Source organism: Triturus cristatus, chromosome 1_2 (assembly GCF_964204655.1).
Source record: "Triturus cristatus chromosome 1_2, aTriCri1.1, whole genome shotgun sequence".
Lineage (NCBI taxonomy): Eukaryota > Metazoa > Chordata > Amphibia > Caudata > Salamandridae > Triturus > Triturus cristatus.
Genome location: NC_140580.1, coordinates 806,735,916 through 806,755,735, shown reverse-complemented (window position 1 = coordinate 806,755,735; position 19,820 = coordinate 806,735,916).

The following is a 19,820-nucleotide window of genomic DNA, read 5'->3' as shown; positions in this document are numbered from 1 at the left end:
CAGGGTGCTGTGTAAGTAAAAGGCAGGACATGTGCCTTTATGGTGTGGCATGTCCTAGTAGTGACAGAAACCCCATTTTGTTTCTCACTAGTGAGTGTCTCTCCTCTCATAGACTAGCATTGGAAATTCCCTTATATATGTTTGAGTGGTAATTCCTAATCTGTACGAAGTAGAGCTGGTAGTGAAAAATCATGCTTACTGTTGTAGGTGGATTTTTTATTACTATCTTAGAAAGTGCTTATAACTCCATGTGCTTTGCAGCCAGACTCCAATCCACATCTAGGCATGGTCGACAGCTACCCTTTGTGCATACTTTTCAGACAGCCACAACACAAGAAGGGCTGGGTGTGGGAAGAGAAGCCTCGGCAGCCATCTGCATACTGATAGTTTACCTGGGCTTGGTGAGAGGTAGGCGGGGCACATTCACATTTGTATAGGCTGTGTCCTGCCCTCACATAAAGGGATCATTTACCCCCTACTGATGTCTGGAACCAGACCTGGCATTGAAAGGGAGTGGTGGGCACTTCTGAGGTTCTTTTGAAGTCACCTCCACATTAAAGGCATTTTGAGTATAAGTACAGGGGCTCTGACACCATGATGTTAGACACTGTGTGGGGCTCAGCCGTTGAGGGATTTAGCTAGGCCCCCCGCTGCGAGCGCCCGATTCTGTGTCAGCATGCCACAGCAGCGGTCCACGGGGCCCCTGGAGAGGTCTCAGAATCACTGTAATTTCAAAGTGGGTGGTGGCATTTAGAACACTGTGTTGATTTTGGCACCTGCAACATGCATTCGTTGGCAGCTACCTTTCCCTGTGTGGTATGGGGGATCCTGCGAGGCCTCACCCTAGTGCCCTGCTGGGTGTGTGTGCCCCATCTCCCTTTTTGAATTACCTGGAGGGTCGCTTGCTCGTTGGGGAAACTTGTTTCTTGTGAGTGGAAGTATTCTCGATGGAGGTATGTCCCAATCAGGAATTTGTAACCTGCAGAGACAGTGCGATTAACAGAATCACCGTAGTGGGTGGGCAGGTGTTCCTGTAACCAACGTTTAATGAGAAATTACCGTATAGTGCCTAATAGGAGTGCACGTTTCTTGGTGCCCTATAATTGTATTGATGATTTGTGTACTTTTTCATAACTGCTGCCTTTCATGCCCAGATGCTATGCGGTATGACAGTTTTGATTCTTACACTGACAGGATAATGAGTACTACCACAGGATGGCATAAGGCGCACAGTGGTTATGATCATGTGTTTTAGCCATTACCTGCCGCATTTCATGCCCTAATATTATTATGTATGTCACGTGGATGCTGACCTTGTCAGGATAATTAAAAGTGGTTCAGAATCTGCATAATATGTACAGTAATGGTGATATGATGATGCATGAAACATAGAAACCTTTCTTTTATTGAACTCATTGTGATGTTTGACAATCGCCTAGTTGGCTAAGTGATTACTGATTCATGACGTTTTGGTCTAGGTTATATTTACAATATTACTATATATTTTTATATAATCCTGTATGGAGTTAATTTGGGGGTGTTTTTATTGTGTCACTTGTGTGAGTGTGCTGCACAAACGTTTTACACATTGCCAGTGAGATAAACCGGACTGCTTGTGCCAAGCTACCATGGGTGTGAGCAGAAGTTATCTTGGGTGTGTAACTCCCTTGCCCTGACTAGAGTTGTTAGTTCTACCTGGCTTAGGTGCATACCCTAGCAAACCAGAAATCCCATTTCTAACAGGCACACACATACACTGACCTCTCTTTGCTAGTACACATGTGCAACAGGTGCAGTCCAGTCTTTGCTGCAGCCTCACTTTGCTGGGTCAAGAGAGTAGCAAGACAGTCCTTCTTGGGTTCTCTCTTAAGTATAGAATTGATGGATCTGAGGTTTGGGAGCCAGGAAACCACTTTACTGCCCTCTACAAGCCTTGGGGGATTTGGAAACTAACTAGCCAATGTGCTGCCAGCTACCCTCAGGCCTGATAATGGCATACTGCATACTACAGCATCTAGCTATCCCACGGTATACTATTCTGCCCAATCCCAAACTGACTGAACTCTTTTCTCAGTGTGTGGATCCCAACCCAAAGGTGTGGCTACCAGCGGGTTATACTCCCCTCAATGAAATTGTTTAGTTGCAGCCTTTCTCTTTCTGCCTGAGATGCCAGCTTGTCTGCTAAAGCAAAGAGCAGCCCCTTTCATGTGTGACTACAATTTACCATTTAAGGGCAGCTTCCCCTTTGAAGCTCGACTTTTAGGCTCACATCTACTCTGGCCATCCTGCCAGGGAAGGTCACACCTCTTACCTCCTAAGGTGTATTGCTTCTTGTATTGAGAGTCATTCCCACCTCTCCCCAGTAGGTTTGCAGGCTGTCTCAAGAATAGCAGTGTGTGCAAGTGACAATGGCTACTGGACAACTTTGGGCAATAAAGTGGCAACTATCTAAAGTTTCAATTTGTGAAATAATTACAATAAATTCCACTTGAGCAAAATGTCAAATTCAATGCAATGATTTGGTTAATATCTTGATGTAATTTATTTTATTTCCATGATTATAAGTACAAGTGCATTGTCCATGACTGTGAAACAGCCTTTATCACATAGTTGTGTGGTTCTTAGTCGAGACTATTTAACCCATATGCACACGTGATTGTTGTCAAATAGAACGTGGCAGCAGACTATGGATTCAAAGGTATTCATTTTAAATTGGAAAACAGACTCACTTCATTATCTTAATTCAAAACGTGTCACCTTGTTCTCATGATGCTCACATTTCCATTATTCAAACTCAAAAGAAGAATGAGTACACAAACAAAATACAAACAACTACACTTGCTATAGATGCAATACGTAGTTGTAGATATTCTATTTTTAATTACATTAGTAAAAAATAAAAAATACAAAATAAAAAATGTATATATATATGGGTAAGGAACTACCAGACCCATCATGCTTCGGCCCTCCTAGGTTGGTGAGAAGCACCACCGCAAGATCCAATGCGGGGCTGCCTGCTGTTTTATATTGACTGCGGGTGGAACAGGAGGAGTGGTCTGTAAAGCGAGCTGTGTTTCATTGTTTTAAAGCACCATTTAAAGAACTTTGAAAACCAGTGATGGCTAGAAACAGACCCACATGGGTTAGGAACTACCAGCCCCATCATGCTTTGCGGGCAATGTGATTTGCCGGCCCACTTGGGGAGTGACTTGAATAAATGGAGGGTTAATGCTGACAGTAATGTTTGGCTGTCCTGGAGAGCAGTTGGCTTTGAAGAAGGGCGTAAACCTGAAACGCGTCGCATTAAACTGCTGGTCAGTGTGTTTTAACATTTCAGTTCCTGAGTCTGCTTACTTCCTGGGAGTGCTTCTCACAAGATGGCAAACCTTTTCAAATAAATAATTTGGCCCGACTAGGTCGAGAGAAGCACGACCGCAAGATCCCATGCGGGGCCGCCTGTTGTTTCATATTGACTACAGGTGGAACAGGAGGAGTGGCCTGTAAAGAGAGCTGTGTTTCATTGTTTTAAAGCACCATTTAAAGAACTTTGAAAACCAGTGATGGCTACAAACAGACCCACATGGGTAAGGAACTACCAGCTCCATCATGCTTTGCGGGCAATGTGATTTGCCGGCCTACTTGGGGCGTGACTTGAATAAATGGAGGGAAAATGCTGGCAGCAATGTCTTGCCGTCCTGGAGAGCAGTTGGCTTTGAAGAAGGGCATAAGCCTGAAACACGTTGCATTAAACTGCTGGTCAGTGTGTTTTAACATTTCAGTTCCTGAGTCTGCTTACTTCTCACAAGATGGGAGACCTTTAAAAAAAAAAAAATATATATATATATATAAATGACACAGCGGAATTCGATAAAGCTGATCGGAGGTCCCCCACTTCCTCTACAACTCTACAAATATGGCTACTAGCTAAAAAACGATGAAAATTCACTGAAAATTATACAGGTATGTCATGGATAGGAAATCGAATTAGGAAATCCTTAGAAATTCACTGTAATATATATATATATGTATGTATATATCTATATATCTCAAACCAAAAAGTCAGTCATGTGCGCTCTCAGAAAGAATCCAGGCAAACAACAATCTTAATATGCAGTTTTAATCCACACAACGCGTTTCGGCAGAAGCCTTGATCACGTGATCAAGGCTTCTGCCGAAACACATTGTGTGGATTAAAACTGGATATTAAGATTGTTGTTTGCCTGGATTCTTCCTGAGAGCGCACGTGACTGACTTTTTGGTTTGAAATTAAAGTACAGGCACGCTCCACCGGAGTGTATGCCACCCTTTGAGGGTCCCAGGTAGTTATAGTTAGGACCTTGTTTCTATTGAAAAATCATTTTTTCTTTTGCCAATATCTTTGATGCCCTTTGATGAATCTTCATGAAATTTTCATAACTAATGGCCGACTCACTTCAGCTGTGTGTTGAAAACTTTGGGGTGGTTCGTCAAGCAAGGGCCACGAAAAAGGGGGGGTACCAAAACATGTTTTCTCTATGTTAATTTCCATAGGAAACTTTAAACACGGCTACAGCCCGAACTGCTGAATTGAATGACACCAATTTTGGCTAAAAGGTAGTTCTTGGTTCAGAAAGTACTCTTTTTGTTAAACAGTGTAAATCTGTGCAGCAGTTTCTGAGAAATTTAAATATTTCTCAGCTATCCAAGTGGGAACGCGGAAGATCCGTGAACCCTCCCAATCTTGTGTCTGCAGTTTGATTAGCTACCAACACTTCAAACCAGGACGTGTTGGCAGCCATCTTGCGACTCGGTCGAACCGAGTCACGAGAAGAAAGGTAAAACAAACTTTAAAAACCATGAAAAGGGATCAGGGTTGAAACACCTTGACCCCTAAGCCTGCTCATGGGACCCCACAGGGACCCACAGGGCTCCAAAAAAGCATTTTCTTTAAAACAAATGTGGCGGTATTCACGCTGCATCCGCAAATCCAACCAACATTTTCTTTTCTTTATATATCTAAAATAAGGATGCGCAGCCCCAGGGACCGCCACCTTCCTCGTGCTTATACATCCAATGCGGGAGGACTAAGAGCCCTCCCTGCAGCCATGGGGACATCACCTGCAAGGGTCTATATTTAAGAAAATGCATGGGGGGGTTCTGCTCCTCTGCGCAGCCCCGGGGACTGCCACCTCCCCAGGGCTAATTACACATGGCACTATGTTCAAAATGGGGCTATGTTCAAAATAATGTGTGGGGGGCTTGCGACCAACTCTCAGCAATCCCACTGAGTGAGGCTTCCTGGAGGGAACAGGTAGGCTAGTTGGCCCCTAAGGACCCCCAGCAGCTAATGGGACTTCATCCCTCAACCAAGAGTGTGCCAGGAGATGCGTTTGCAGACTGGTGGAGAAAGGGGACATGGCCTCCTATCAGAACTCAGCAATCCTGCTATGTGGGACTTACAGGAGGTAACAGGAGGGGTAGTTGGACCACAAGGACATCCTAGGGGCCAACTACCCCTTTTGTTACCTCCAGTAAGTCCCACGCAGTGGGATTGCTAAGTGATCTTTGGAGGCCACACTCCCCATTCTCCACCACTCTGCAAACACATCTCCTGCTGCACTACTGGTTGGGGGATGAAGTCCACTTTACTCCAAAGGGACCTTGGGGGACAAAAGCCCTCCTGGTAGCTTTTGTAAGTACTATGCAGCGGACTTCCTGAGAGCTGGTTGGAGGCCCAACCCCTTTTCTTCACCACTCTGCAAACATGAGTGCTAGTTAAAAAACCTTTGAAATTCACTGAAAAAACCAAAGGTTACAGAGACGTTATAGTTAGCAATTAGCATTTAAAAAACCTTAGAAATCCACAGAAAAAAACACAGGTTAGAAGAACGTTATAGTTAGGCTGACATTTCACTTGTACAAAACCTATGAAACTCAGCCTTTATAGTTATCTGAGCTAAATATAACGAGCGCTCCTGCAATGCACTGCTGAAGATATCACATATTACATCACTCATGAGATGGTCAGTGATATCACCGATGACATCACTGATGATCACGCAATCAAGAGTCCTTAGTCGAAGTGCATTGGTGTTGGGATTAAATATTTTGAACATCTAACTGCTGGAGTGCGTCATAATTACTTTGGTGACAAATATATATCATGTGATCAAGGCTCAATCGAGCCGAAACGCGTAATGGTGACTGGTGAGGGGCAATAAATTATCATTTCTGCACCGTTTTCGGGTCCGTGTCCGTCTTTGGGGGAGTTCCAGCAAGACACGGAAGAATATGATATATATATATATATATGAGTGCGCCCCTATATGCTTGGGCATTTTGTTGGAGAATCTTTATACACAGTAGTCCTGCCGTGGGGGGCAGCAACATCCAGGAAGGAGGAGGCCGCTGTTTGGAACTTTCCAACCTGATACACGGCACGGCATTTTGGGATGTAACAAGACTATGGTAACTGCTCCGAGGCCCACTTAGGGTGATGAAATGATTATAAATGGAACAGATGCACAGGACCTACTAAAGGTGGAAAATGCTTCGTTTTTGACTACATGTCCCACAATGCAAAGCACGCACGATGCGCGTCCTACTAAAGGCGGAGTTTGCAGTTACGAAGCTTCCCCATGACTGTTTTAATCACTGTGACCTCTGAGGAAGAAGCGAGCGCTTTGAAACGCGTCAGGTCCACAGTAAAATACTTTTGAAAGAGCAGTTTCGCATGGTCTTGTCAGGTCCACAGTAAAATACTTTTGAAAGAGCAGTTTCGCATGGTCCTGTCCAATTATTTATGCCGATGGTGACACCTGTGATGGGAGAAACCGACTGGTGCAATTTGCCGTGAGTGCGCCCCTATATGCTTGGGCATTTTGTTGGAGAATCTTTATACACGGTAGTCCTGCCGTGGGGGGCAGTAACACCCAGGAAGGAGGAGGCCGCTGTTTGGAACCTTCCAACCTGATACGTGGCACGGCATTTTGGGACGTAACAAGACTATGGTAACTGCTTCGAGGCCCACTTAGGGTGATAAAATGATTATAAAAGGAACAGATGCACAGGACCTACTAAAGGTGGAAAATGCTTCGTTTTTGACTACATGTCCCACAATGCAAAGCACGCACGATGCGCGTCCTACTAAAGGCGGAGTTTGCAGTTACGAAGGTTCCCCGTGATTGTTTTAATCACTGTGACCTCTGAGGAAGAAGCGAGTGCTTTGAAACGCGTCAGGTCCAGTAGGTAGTTATAGTTAGGACCACGTTTCCATAGGAAAACCTCAACATTCTATTTTGAATAACTTTGGCGCCGGTCGACGAATCCTCGCGAATTTCTCAAAATAGGTGGGGCGCTACGCTCCGCTCCTACCCTGAAAGTCTCGGGGTAATTCGTCAAGCGGGGGCTGAGATAAAAGGGGGGTCCCAAAACGCGTTTTTCCCATGCATTTTTCTATAGGACCTTTAGAACGAGCTACAGCCCGAACGGCTGAACAGAATTACTCAAAATTTGGCAGAGAGGTAGTCCCTAGGTCAAGGAAGTGCCTTTTGTAGGTTTGGTGTAAATCTGTTCAGTAGATTCTGAGAATATAGCCTTTAAATCAATATATATATCTGAGCCCGCTTACGGTATGCTTACCGTACGCTTACGGTAAGCGTACGGTGGCGTGCGCGAGCGCGATTCTGATTGGCTCTTAGATCTTAGTAAACATTCGAATCGGCCGAAACCAGGAAGCGGCGGCCGCCATTTTGTGTATTTCACTCTGAAAAAAAAGAGTGAAAACAAGGAAAGGGGGCAATGAGGAGAGTTACAGACCCCCTAACATTTGTAAGGGGGTCAAAGAAGGACAGAAAAGTACAAAGAAAACATTTATTGATTTTTAAAAAAATCACGGGGTACGCGTACGGTAAGCTTACGGTAAGCGTACGGTAAAAAAAATAAAAAAAAATAAATGAAAAGCAGATTTAAGAGTTTAGAAATTAGGGAGCTCTAAAAAGAGCTGTTGTGTTTATGAAGTCATTTTTTTAGTGGTACCTACAAGTAAGTACCGATGCAGAGTCTAAGGTTCAAGAGGAAGACTCTGTTCCCTTCATCATTGAAGTGCACACCATCTCCTCTATAAATGTCTTGCATGTCATAACGCAAGTTGTTGTGGTAAATGGCACCCATACCATAGTCACGGAGGAAAGCAGAAACAGATTTGTTGACGTGCTTTCTTGCTTTGTCAATCTGCGGACAGAAATGATTGGACCAGTTCCATTTTTGCCTTTGGCATATGTTGGAAAACACAAAGGCAGTTTTAGGGAAAAGTGTAAACAGTTGTGCAAAGGTGTCCTTCATAAGCATTTCCAGACCTACCCCAGTCAAAGTGCCTAGGTCATTGCCACCACAGTGCACTATTATGAGGTCAGGGTGTTGGATTTGAATGAAGGATTTCACCAATGGCATCAATTGGTGCCACTTTAACCCTCTCTGACCAATCCATTTAATGTCTACATTTGGCAAAGCAAGGTCTCTCAGCATACCTGTTTTCTCTGCAAACTTTTCACTCCAGAAGACATAGCTGTGCCCTACAATCCACACTGTGAACATCTTCAAAGGAGAACTGGATGCACTCAGGAGGTGTCTTTCAGTAGAATGGCAATATGAAAAGAAAGACAGTTTGGAAATGGAGGCATACATATTTTTTTCAAAACAAAAAGAACTGATTGGCTGTTTCATACCATTCTAGAATAAAAACTAGGCTGTATGTGTAAATTAATAGAAGCATGTTTTGTATTGGTACAAAAAAATGTGTAACCAAAGAACAGTACTATGGATTTGCTGAAAGGTTTGAAAAGTCAAGCACTCTTGCTCTGTGGAATTGAAACATTGTGTGTCGAACTTCTGACCTAACTCTACACAGCAGTGTTCCATGAGCTGTTGCTATGGTAGCAGGCAGAAGTCAAGTTGGGGGAAGGGTACTAGGCAGAAGTCAAGTTGGGGGAAGGGTACTTTTGGAAAAGGGTTGGTTTTCAACCAATAGAAATGTGTGATTACATTTGAAAAAAAGGGGGAAGCACTGAGATTTGAAACTTACATGTATATGTGTGGAAAAATAGAGGGAAAGTTTGCCATTATCTGGTTCTGCTGAGAGGAGAGAGGTGAACACAACAGAGATCCTGGCTCTGATAATCTGCTGTTTGAGTGTCACATTTCTTTCACAACTAACTAATTTTAAAGGTGAGTTTACAGTTTGAGAGGGGATGTATGTGGTAACTTAAGAAATGAATAATAGAAATGGGAATTGTTTTTGTTGTAGTTACACATGGTGGTTTCATAATGTGTCAGTCTGTAAAAGTGATTTACACTTGCCCCGAAAAAAAAAAGAGCAGTAAGTGTGCTTTCAAATTGGCAAAGAAATTTCGTTTTGGGACTAATGTGAAAACATGACTCTGTGTGCATAGAAGAATTATAGGCAGAGATTTATTGCGTCTTGCTCTGGTGATTTCACAGTTGCATTAGATGGAAAGGGGGAGCGAATTTTTGGGGGAAGAAGCAGAGTCTTAGCACACACCCATGTGCTTGCCATGTATAGTCATGCACAGTATTTAGAAGCGAGTGGGGTTTTCAGGTTTAAGTCTGTAATGCAAATACATTCAGCATCACTAAGGCTGGTTGCCCTTGCTGGAGTGTAGGCAGTCACAGAGAATACACATGGTGGTGGTCTGAAAAAACAGCTTGGACATGTGCATTTAAATAAATCAAAAAAAGTGGTTTTATAATGTGTCAGTCTGTAAAAGTGATTTCCAATTGTAAAAAGTGATTTTCACTTGGCCCGAAAAAAAAGAGCAGTAAGTGTGCTTTCAAAATGGCAAAGAAATTTCGTTTTGGGACTAATGTGAAAACATGACTCTGTGTGCATAGAGGAATTATAGGCAGAGATTTATTGCGTCTTGCTCTGGTGATTTCACAGTTGCATTAGATGGAAAGGGGGAGCGAATTTTTGGGGGAAGAAGCAGAGTCTTAGCACACACCCATGTGCTTGCCATGTATAGTCATGCACAGTATTTAGAAGCGAGTGGGGTTTTCAGGTTTAAGTCTGTAATGCAAATACATTGAGCATCACTAAGGCTGGTTGCCCTTGCTGGAGTGTAGCACTCTGGACATAACAGTCACTACCCGACACTTCCGCGTAACGTGCGCGTGTGGCGTAAGCGCGCACGCGTCCCACGCGCAGTACGCGCGGCTACGCAAAGTGCGTAACTATACGCAAGCAGCGTAGATAGATTACGGACGTTGCGTAAACCGTACGCTTACCGTGAGCTTACGGTACGCGTACCAAAAAAAAAAAAAAAAAAAAAAAAAGAACTGGAAATAAATTTTACATGTTTATTTTAAAAAATATATTAAAAAAAAATATTTAAGGATTTTAAAAATTAAAGCATAGTCTTTATAAAAGGTAAGTAAATTAAATTAAAAATATGTTTGAAAAAATAAAAAAAAATTAGCATTTAAAAAACCTTGCAAATTCACTGAAAAAACCATGGGTTTCACACACGTTATAGTTAGGAATTAGCATTTAAAAAACCTTTGAAATTCAGTGAAAAAACCATAGGTTTCACACACGTTATAGTTAGGAATTAGCATTTAAAAAACCTTAGAAATTCAGTGAAAAAACCATAGGTTTCACACATGTTATAGTTAGCTGGACATTTTACTCGTAAAAAACCAATGAAATTGCCCCGTTATAGTTAGTTCAGCTAACTATAACTCGCGCGCCCGCAATGCACTGCTGATGACGTCACATATTACATCACTCATGACATGGTCAGTGACATCACTCATGACATCACTGATGACATCTCAAATGACATCACTGATGACATCACTGATGACATCATCCTTGTGATAGAGTGGCAGACCTCCTCTTCCCCTAATATAACCTTTGACACACACATTCAAAAATAGAAACTACAATGTTCAAAACAATGGACATACCAATACCAGTTAAAACAACCTTTTCAGTAATTCTAAGATCCACATACACATCACTCATTCACCAACAGTCCAATTCAGTCACTCATACATGTACTCACTCATCATATGTACTCATACACCTATACATCCTGTTACACAATGCCACTCATCCATAGAGTTACTCACACACATAGTCACTCATGCTAACAAAGAATCAAACATACATTTACTTGCATATACAGTTATACACACACCACCACACTTACTTCTACGGAAACTTACACATACTTAGTCTTTTAAACAATCACTTATAGAAACACATACTTATTCATACAAGAACTCTTTCAATCTCTCACTCTCACATATACTCACATATATACACCAATAGTCACATATACTAGTTTAAAACATATGTAGTTACTCATAAAGACACTATTGAGACAGTCATTCACTCAATAACACATCCATGCACACACTCATCCACCCATACAGTCCTGCACACATGCTGTGTTCAACACATACAAACAGTGAGTCACTCATTCATACACCTATGCACTACGTAATACCCCCCACCGAACCATGCAGACACTCAGACTGATACTCAAAAAACCAACTAATAACCTATATAGACACCCATGTATCTACTCACCAAGCCATGCAGCCACTTATACACAAAGTGAGAGACTGATACAGATATATACATATTTAAACATTACTCACTAAAACATGTATTCACTATGATACACTTAATCAGTCAGTTAAACAATCAATTTTTCAAAAACAAATCATCCATTTAGACACTTATATACCCATTTATTCTTCCATTGACCTTGAGATATACATATATAAAACATAATTAATTTTCAGAAAAACCCACATTCACTGGATGATGTCATCAGTGATGTCATCAGTGATGTCATTTGAGATGTCATCAGTGATGTCATGAGTGATGTCACTGACCATGTCATGAGTGATGTAATATGTGACATCATCAGCAGTGCATTGCGGGCGCGCGAGTTATAGTTAGCTGAACTAACTATAACGGGGCAATTTCATTGGTTTTTTACGAGTAAAATGTCCAGCTAACTATAACATGTGTGAAACCTATGGTTTTTTCACTGAATTTCTAAGGTTTTTTAAATGCTAATTCCTAACTATAACGTGTGTGAAACCTATGGTTTTTTCACTGAATATATATATATATACATACGAAAGAATGGTTACCCCTTGGGTGTAGGCACACTCAGGATCACTCAGCTCAACAGGCACAATTTCATTAAATCCGCTGCCAACGCGTTTCAAGCCCAAAGCCCTTCCTCATGGGCAGCTCGTGATTTAGACAACGGCGTACAGAGAACCAGCGTTTTCCTATATTTTATTTCCATTGCTCCTGAAATAGAAAATTTCAATGAATTGTGGGACTGGTAGTCTCGTAACCAATCAAACCCAAATGGGGTACGTCCATTATCAAAATATATCAAATTCAATTTCACTTTCCTGGGAAACAGAGTGTCCAGTGAGCACGGCACCTCCTGTTCCACCTCACTGATCCAATTTTGATAGGGGCGGACCCGCAAAGTTCCTGCAATGGTGCCATCCGTGACCGGGGTTTGTCACTCAGATACGAAAGAAAGGTTACCCCTTGGGTGGAGGCACACTCAGGATCACTCAGCTTAACAGGCATAATCTCATTAAATCCGCTGCCAACGCGTTTCAAGCCCATAGCCCTTCCTCATGGGTAGCTCGTGATTTAGACAATGGAGTACAGAGAACCAGCGTTTTCCCATCTTTTATTTCCATTGCTCCAGAAATAGAAAAATATATATAGATAGCTACATAGACAGACAGACAGACAGACAGACAGACAGACAGACAGACAGACAGACAGACAGACAGACAGACAGATAGACAGATAGACAGATAGACAGATAGACAGATAGACAGATAGATAGATAGATAGATAGATAGATAGATAGATAGATAGATAGATAGATAGATAGATAGATAGATAGATAGATAGATAGATCGATCGATCGATAGATAGATAGATAGATAGATAGATAGATAGATAGATAGATAGATAGATAGATAGATAGATAGATAGATAGATAGATAGATAGATAGATAGATAGATAGATAGATAGATAGATAGATAGATAGATAGATAGATAGATAGATAGATAGATAGATAGATAGATAGATAGATAGATAGATAGATAGATAGATAGATAGATATATGCTTGAAGGTCCTTGCTGATGCAGCCGCGCCACACGAAAAGTGCCCACACTCCAGGTAAATCCAAGAACGTTCATTGAGGTAGCTGACGCGTTTCGACCGGGAGGTCTTTGTTAAAGTCTTTTTTACTGAATTATGCAATGTACATCGGCAAGCCCACTGAGGGTTGAAAATAATATTAATTGACTCTTGCCATCTTTACACCCACCAGGGAAAAAGGAACATGAACTGCAAATCCCAGCATGCAAAGAAGGAGAAATAAAACACCCACTGATGGAAACCCACTGAGGAGTAAATTACTATGAACTATGTATCCCAGCATGCATGGATACTAATGAGCATTCCACTAGAGGCAATAAAGAGCAATTTTGAAAATGAATTGTTGGTTCATGCTAATTTTGTGGATGCCACAAGAGGAGCCTGTGAAGAAGGGCTTTGGCAGCCCAAATTGCGTAAGGCAGAAAAAGTATTGTTATTTGGAATTGCCTGCTGCCTAAAAGAATGGAACAACATGCTGTTGAGTGCAGGTTCATCTGAGGACATTTTGGGTTTCACATATATATATAGACATGGACAAAAAGTTAGAAAAATTAATGAAATCGGAACAATCCAAATGGTGGGAGCACAAGTCTCTCAACAGATATCTAGAAGTGGGCTGTGTTCCTAGGGGTTTACGCATCATGATTGCCCCAAGTTACGAAAATCCGGGCCCCAGAATGTTTCGTGAATGGGCGGAGAGTAATCTTGATTCATCAAAAAAATTGATTGAAATCCTTGTCAAGTACGCCCGAGAGCGATAGAATTGCATAACAAACACAAATTCATGCATTAAATGTGGAAATAAGCAACATTGAAAACAATGAAATTACTTCCAAATATCTGGAACAAATTATGATAAGGCTACATAAAGAAGAAGAAATAATAAAACAAAGAAAAACATTCAAATTTCAATGTGATAAGCAAGATTATGAGCAAGGAAGAATATTTACCTTTGCTAAAATATATGACGTGTTCAAAGCAGGGAGTAAATTACAGGTCCAAGGCGATCAACAGCAGAGTGACCGCAACACTGCATTAGCCTCGACTTCAGCATCTGATATAAGTTCGGCTGTCGAGAGTGAGTCTGACAGTGAGCAAGCAAGAACGACAATGCAGTTGGGGTTTCCAAAAGTTTTCCCTGGCAGAGGAAGTAAACTGCCTCAGACAGGACAGGCGACAAACCTTTCGTCCAAGGAAACAAAACCCACAAGCAAACAAAGACGCAACTGCAACCGGAGGGAAAGATGCAAACTCCACAAGAGGAGGAAAAACGTACAAGCCACAACACAACAACAAGAAATGGAAAACACAACAAACTGTGTAGAGGCAAATAACAGAACCGTGATTAATTTAACATATGTTACCCTTGATGAAACGGAAATCCAATTGCTCTCACTCGGACTCTCATATTGTCCGGTGAGTAATTTCGACTACGTACAGACACGCATCGACGTGTTTTGATTTATCCGGAAATTAAAGCTGTGGAAATTCCAAACTGATTCATCAAGTCCCAAGAATCAGAAAGACTTGAATAGCACACAGCAAACCAATGAAGACTCAGTAACCCCACTCACAGCATCACATGCTGAACTCCTTATTGATCTTCAACAACTACAAAATAAAAACGCAGAATCAAATGACGATGTTGGCAGTCCTGACAATATTGCATACAGTACAATACGTACTAATTACAAGGCTAAATCGTTGTTTCAACCAATCATGCCAAGAGAGGGCATTGATGTAGTCAATGAATTAATCACAGCGGACATAAAACAAATGCATTATCGAACTGCCAGAGGAAGTAAAAAATATGACCATCGACAAGAAACATACATTAAACTAATGAGAAAATTACAACAAAATGACCAAGTAATTATTCGAAATTTGGATAAGGGAGGAAATATTGTGTTATGGGCTAGAGCAGAATACATTAAAGAAGCAACAGACCAACTGAATGACACTGCTACAAAAAGAGTAATATTCAAGCAGTTAAGACATCGTGGAAAGAATTTTACTCTATGCTCATGGCATGGCGCAGCGCATGATTGCTCAGCATGGACGAACTTAAGTTCCTAAAAATGATCACCCCACCATACCGAACATATCCTTCATCCCTAAAATACACAAACATTTGACCAAACCACCAGGCAGATCGATAATATCGGCATGAGGAAGTCTTTTGGAAAACACCTCAAAATATATAGACTTCTTTCTGCAGGAATTTGTCATCGATTTGCCCTCATCCATACAGGACACCAGAGATTTCTTGAAACAGTTGTCCCAATACAAATGGTGTCCAGACTGTCTGCTCATATCTTTAGATGTGACTTCACTGTATACCAGTATCCATCATATAGATGGCATAAAAGCAATTGAATTTTATTTAGGAAAAAGACTTTTGAATTTATTCCATCATAACCAAATGTTAATTAACATGATAATTTTCTGTCTTGAAAACAACTATTTTTTATTTGAAAATCAAATATGCCAACAAACTAGAGGAGAAGCTATGGGGGCTTGTTTTTCTCCCAGCTACTCTTGCCTCCACATGGGTTGGTGGGAGGAAAAGATACTAAAAACAAACCACAGTGATGTAATGAACAATCACGTGGTTGCCTGGCTCAGGTATTTAGATGATTTATTTATTATCTGGCGGGTAACAGAAGCAATGGCATGTGATTGTAGAAAGGCGATCAATGTTCACAACTTAAACTTACACTTCACACCCACAATCAGCCAGCTTTGGGTTAACATTTTAGACGTTGTGATATTTATACATAACCAACAAATTGAAACCAAGCTACACCGCAAAGACACCGCAGGCAATAGTGTATTACACGCTACTAGCCATCATCCTCCACATCTCATCCACAGTATACCATACGGAGAGATTTTGAGAATTAGACGGTTTTGCAGCACAGATTTAGACTTGAGACATGTACAAGAACAGAGTAAACAACGCTTTCGAGCCAGAGGCTACAGTGAAAAAACTATAGACATCGCTATCAAAAAAGCTAACAATCAGGACAGACAGATATTTATATCTAGTAGAATCCCGGAAGTAATCAAGAGACCACCAACATACAGAAGCAGGAGACAAGACTAATACTAACATACAACAAGAAACACAAAGCTTTGCGCAAAATAATTAACAAAAGTTGGATGGTAGTACACAATGACCCCATAATAGCCAAAGATCTTCTAGATATCCCAACATCACATTTAGGAAAGGAGGATCCATGGGAGATGCCCTCGTTAAAAGTAGCCCAGAAATTAGACCCAGTGTTAATTGGCTAACCAAACGCAATGGTTTTCATAAATGAAACAACTGCAGAGCATGCCGATATGGGTCAACAAAACTGACTACAATGTCCCTTTTCAAATAGAACCGATTAAAATCAACACATTTCTAACTTGCCACTCTGAGTTCGCAATATATGGGTTGCAATATGTGGGTAGCACCAAGTTGCAAGCCAACAAGAGAAAATTGCAACACATGAGGGCAATCACCAACTCGGATGCGACATACCCTGTGGCTCGCCATTTTGTGGAAAGTCACAATAACAATTTAGATAATGTGAAATACTTCCTGATTGACACAATCCTCAACTCGAGAAGATAGGGGAACGGAGAGACTAAACTCCAACAGTTAGAGACACATTATGCAGTTGGATACAAAGACACCAAATGGTCATAAATCTAGCAAAGACTTTCATACATGCTTGTAGTTATTTAACTTACAGCATAGGTACTCCCATCATTAAACGTAACATCTGAGATATTCTAAACTTTTTGGCGTAATGATCTACTAATAGCTGCAATGGCATTATGCCTGTATATACTTTTTAACTAAAAATCTTAGTTTTAACACAAACGCATTCTATATTCAGCACAGCATGCTTTTTACACTTTTACACCTTATACACTTTTTAATATTTAGTTAGACATGTTGCAAGTGACATTATGTCCTATTGATGAAGTCTGTCAAAGGATTTGTTGTGCAGAGAACAACATCTTCCGTTCAGTAGGTGGCTTAAACTCTTATTAAAACTTAAAGCTTATTGTAAGTGAGAATCCTTAATACGGAAATTTAGCTAGGGTGATAATGGTGTTTTTTAACCCAGCTACAATAATGTATTAAACAGACATAGTATAACATGCAGCTTCCATTTTTAAAATACAAACGTATTTTTACGAGATGATGTTGCCATGTTATTTATGTATATTTATATATTTATTGTCTCTAAATAATGAGGTACCATGCTGATGTCAGTATTTATACTTGCAAAATTTGCACAAACATTCTAATATTTATACTTACGAAATTTGCACTAACATTTTAGTATTTATACTTGCGAAATTTGCACAAATAGTATATTTTGCACACAAGTATTTCTTTGATGTCTATTGCAATGGTTTGAACCCAAGTGTGTTGGCACTGGCACTTTAAATGTAACGTAATTCTCCTAAGATGCGTCATGTGATCAAGGTCTTGAGAGACCGAAACGCGTCATGGCTGTCATGGTGTTTGAGAAGGCGAAATAAAATTTGGACTACAGCACCTTACTTGTGGTCCGCTCTTTTCCCATGGAAGGGAAGCGTTCACAAATGGAGGAATTGGTGATATATATATATATATATATATATATATATATATATATATATATATATATATATATATATTCACTGAAAAAACCATAGGTTTCACACATTTTATAGTTAGCTGGACATTTTACTGATAAAAAACCTATGAAATTCCCCCGTTATAGTTAGTGCAGGCAACTATAACGCACACGACCGCAGTCCTCTGCTGATGACATATGTGTCTTTATGAAAAAAAAATATTTGTAATATATGTATAGCTAAAATTTAATGGAAGAAGACATGGGCAAATAAGTGTCTAAATACAGTATTAGCATCAGCAGAGGATTGCGGTCGTGTGAGTTATAGTTGCCTGCACTAACTATAACGGGGGAATTTCATAGGTTTTTTATCAGTAAAATGTCCAGCTAACTATAACATGTGTGAAACCTATGGTTTTTTCAGTGAATTTGCAAGGTTTTTTAAATGCTAATTCCTAACTATAACGTGTGTGAAACCTATGGTTTTTTCAGTGAATTTGTACGTTTTTTTAAATGCTAAGTTACTTTATGCCATTCGTGGCGTGCGCGCCCACTTAACGCAGTTCGTTCCGTGCGCGCACGGTGCGCTTCGCGCACCGCGCGCCCACTTTACGCAGTTAGTGCCGTGCACGCACGGTGGGCACGCGGTGCGCTACGCGCACCGCGTGCCCACGTTACGCTGGATGGGCCATGTACGCACGATGCGCTTCGCGCACCGTGCACACATGGAGGGCATATTATGCGCTTTGTTGTGCAAGGTAAACTTTTACATTTTCTTTGAATACATATGCCATGCACAAAATGGTGCCCTACGAGCACCATTTGCACACGGGGTGGGTAGAATATGGTTAATTTTTTTTTTTATATAATTTTTACCGTACGCGTAATCGGCGATTTTTCGAAAAAAAAAAAATTGTCTTTTTGGCCTTGGGGGTTCTTTGGGGACACCTTCATCAAGGCTAGGTGGTTAAGAGCTGTCTAAACAGCCCCTTTACATGTTTTTTGCCTTCGTTTTTCCTCCCCCCCATAGAGTGCGAGAGAGAAAATGGCGGCCGCCGCTTCCTGGTTTCGACCGATTCGAATGTTTACTAAGATCTAACAGCCAATCAGAATTGCGCTCACGCACGTCACCGTACGCGTACGGTAAGCTTACCGTAAGCGCACGGTAAGCGCACCGTAAGCTGGCTCAGATATTTATATTGATTTAAATGCTATTTTCTCAGGATCTACTGAACAGATTTACACCGGACCTACAAAAGGCACTTCCTTGACCTGAGGACTACCTCTCTGCCAAATTTCAAGTAACTCTGTTTGGCCGTTCGGGCTGTAGCTGTGTCTAAAGGTCCTATGGAAAAATGCATGGGAAAAACGCATTTTGGGACCCCCCTTTTTTCTCAGCCCCCGCTTGACGAATCCCCTCGAGACTTTCAGGGTAGGAGCGGAGCGTAGCGCCCCACCTATTTTTCGTCGATTCGTCGACCGGCGCCAAAGTTATTCCAAATAGAATGTTGCGGATTTCCTATGGAAACAGGGTCCTAACTATAACTACCTACTGGCGACCGCCAGTAGGTAATATATATTCACTGAAAAAACCATAGGTTTCAGGGGTGTTATAGTTAGCTGGACTTTTCACTTGTACAAAACTATTGAACTTCCCCCGTTATAGTTAGTTCAGCTAACTATAACTCGCGCGCCCGCAATGCACTGCTGATGACGTCACATATTACATCACTCATGACATGGTCAGTGACATTACTCTTGACATCACTGATGACATCTCAAATGACATCACTGATGACATCACTGATGACATCATCCTTGTGATAGAGTGGCAGACCTTCTCTCACCCTAATATAACCTTTGATAAACACATTCAAAAATAGAGACTAACATTTTCAAAACAATGGACATACCAATACCAGTTACAACAACCTCTTCAGTAATTCTAAGATCCACATACACATCCAGTCATTCACCAACAG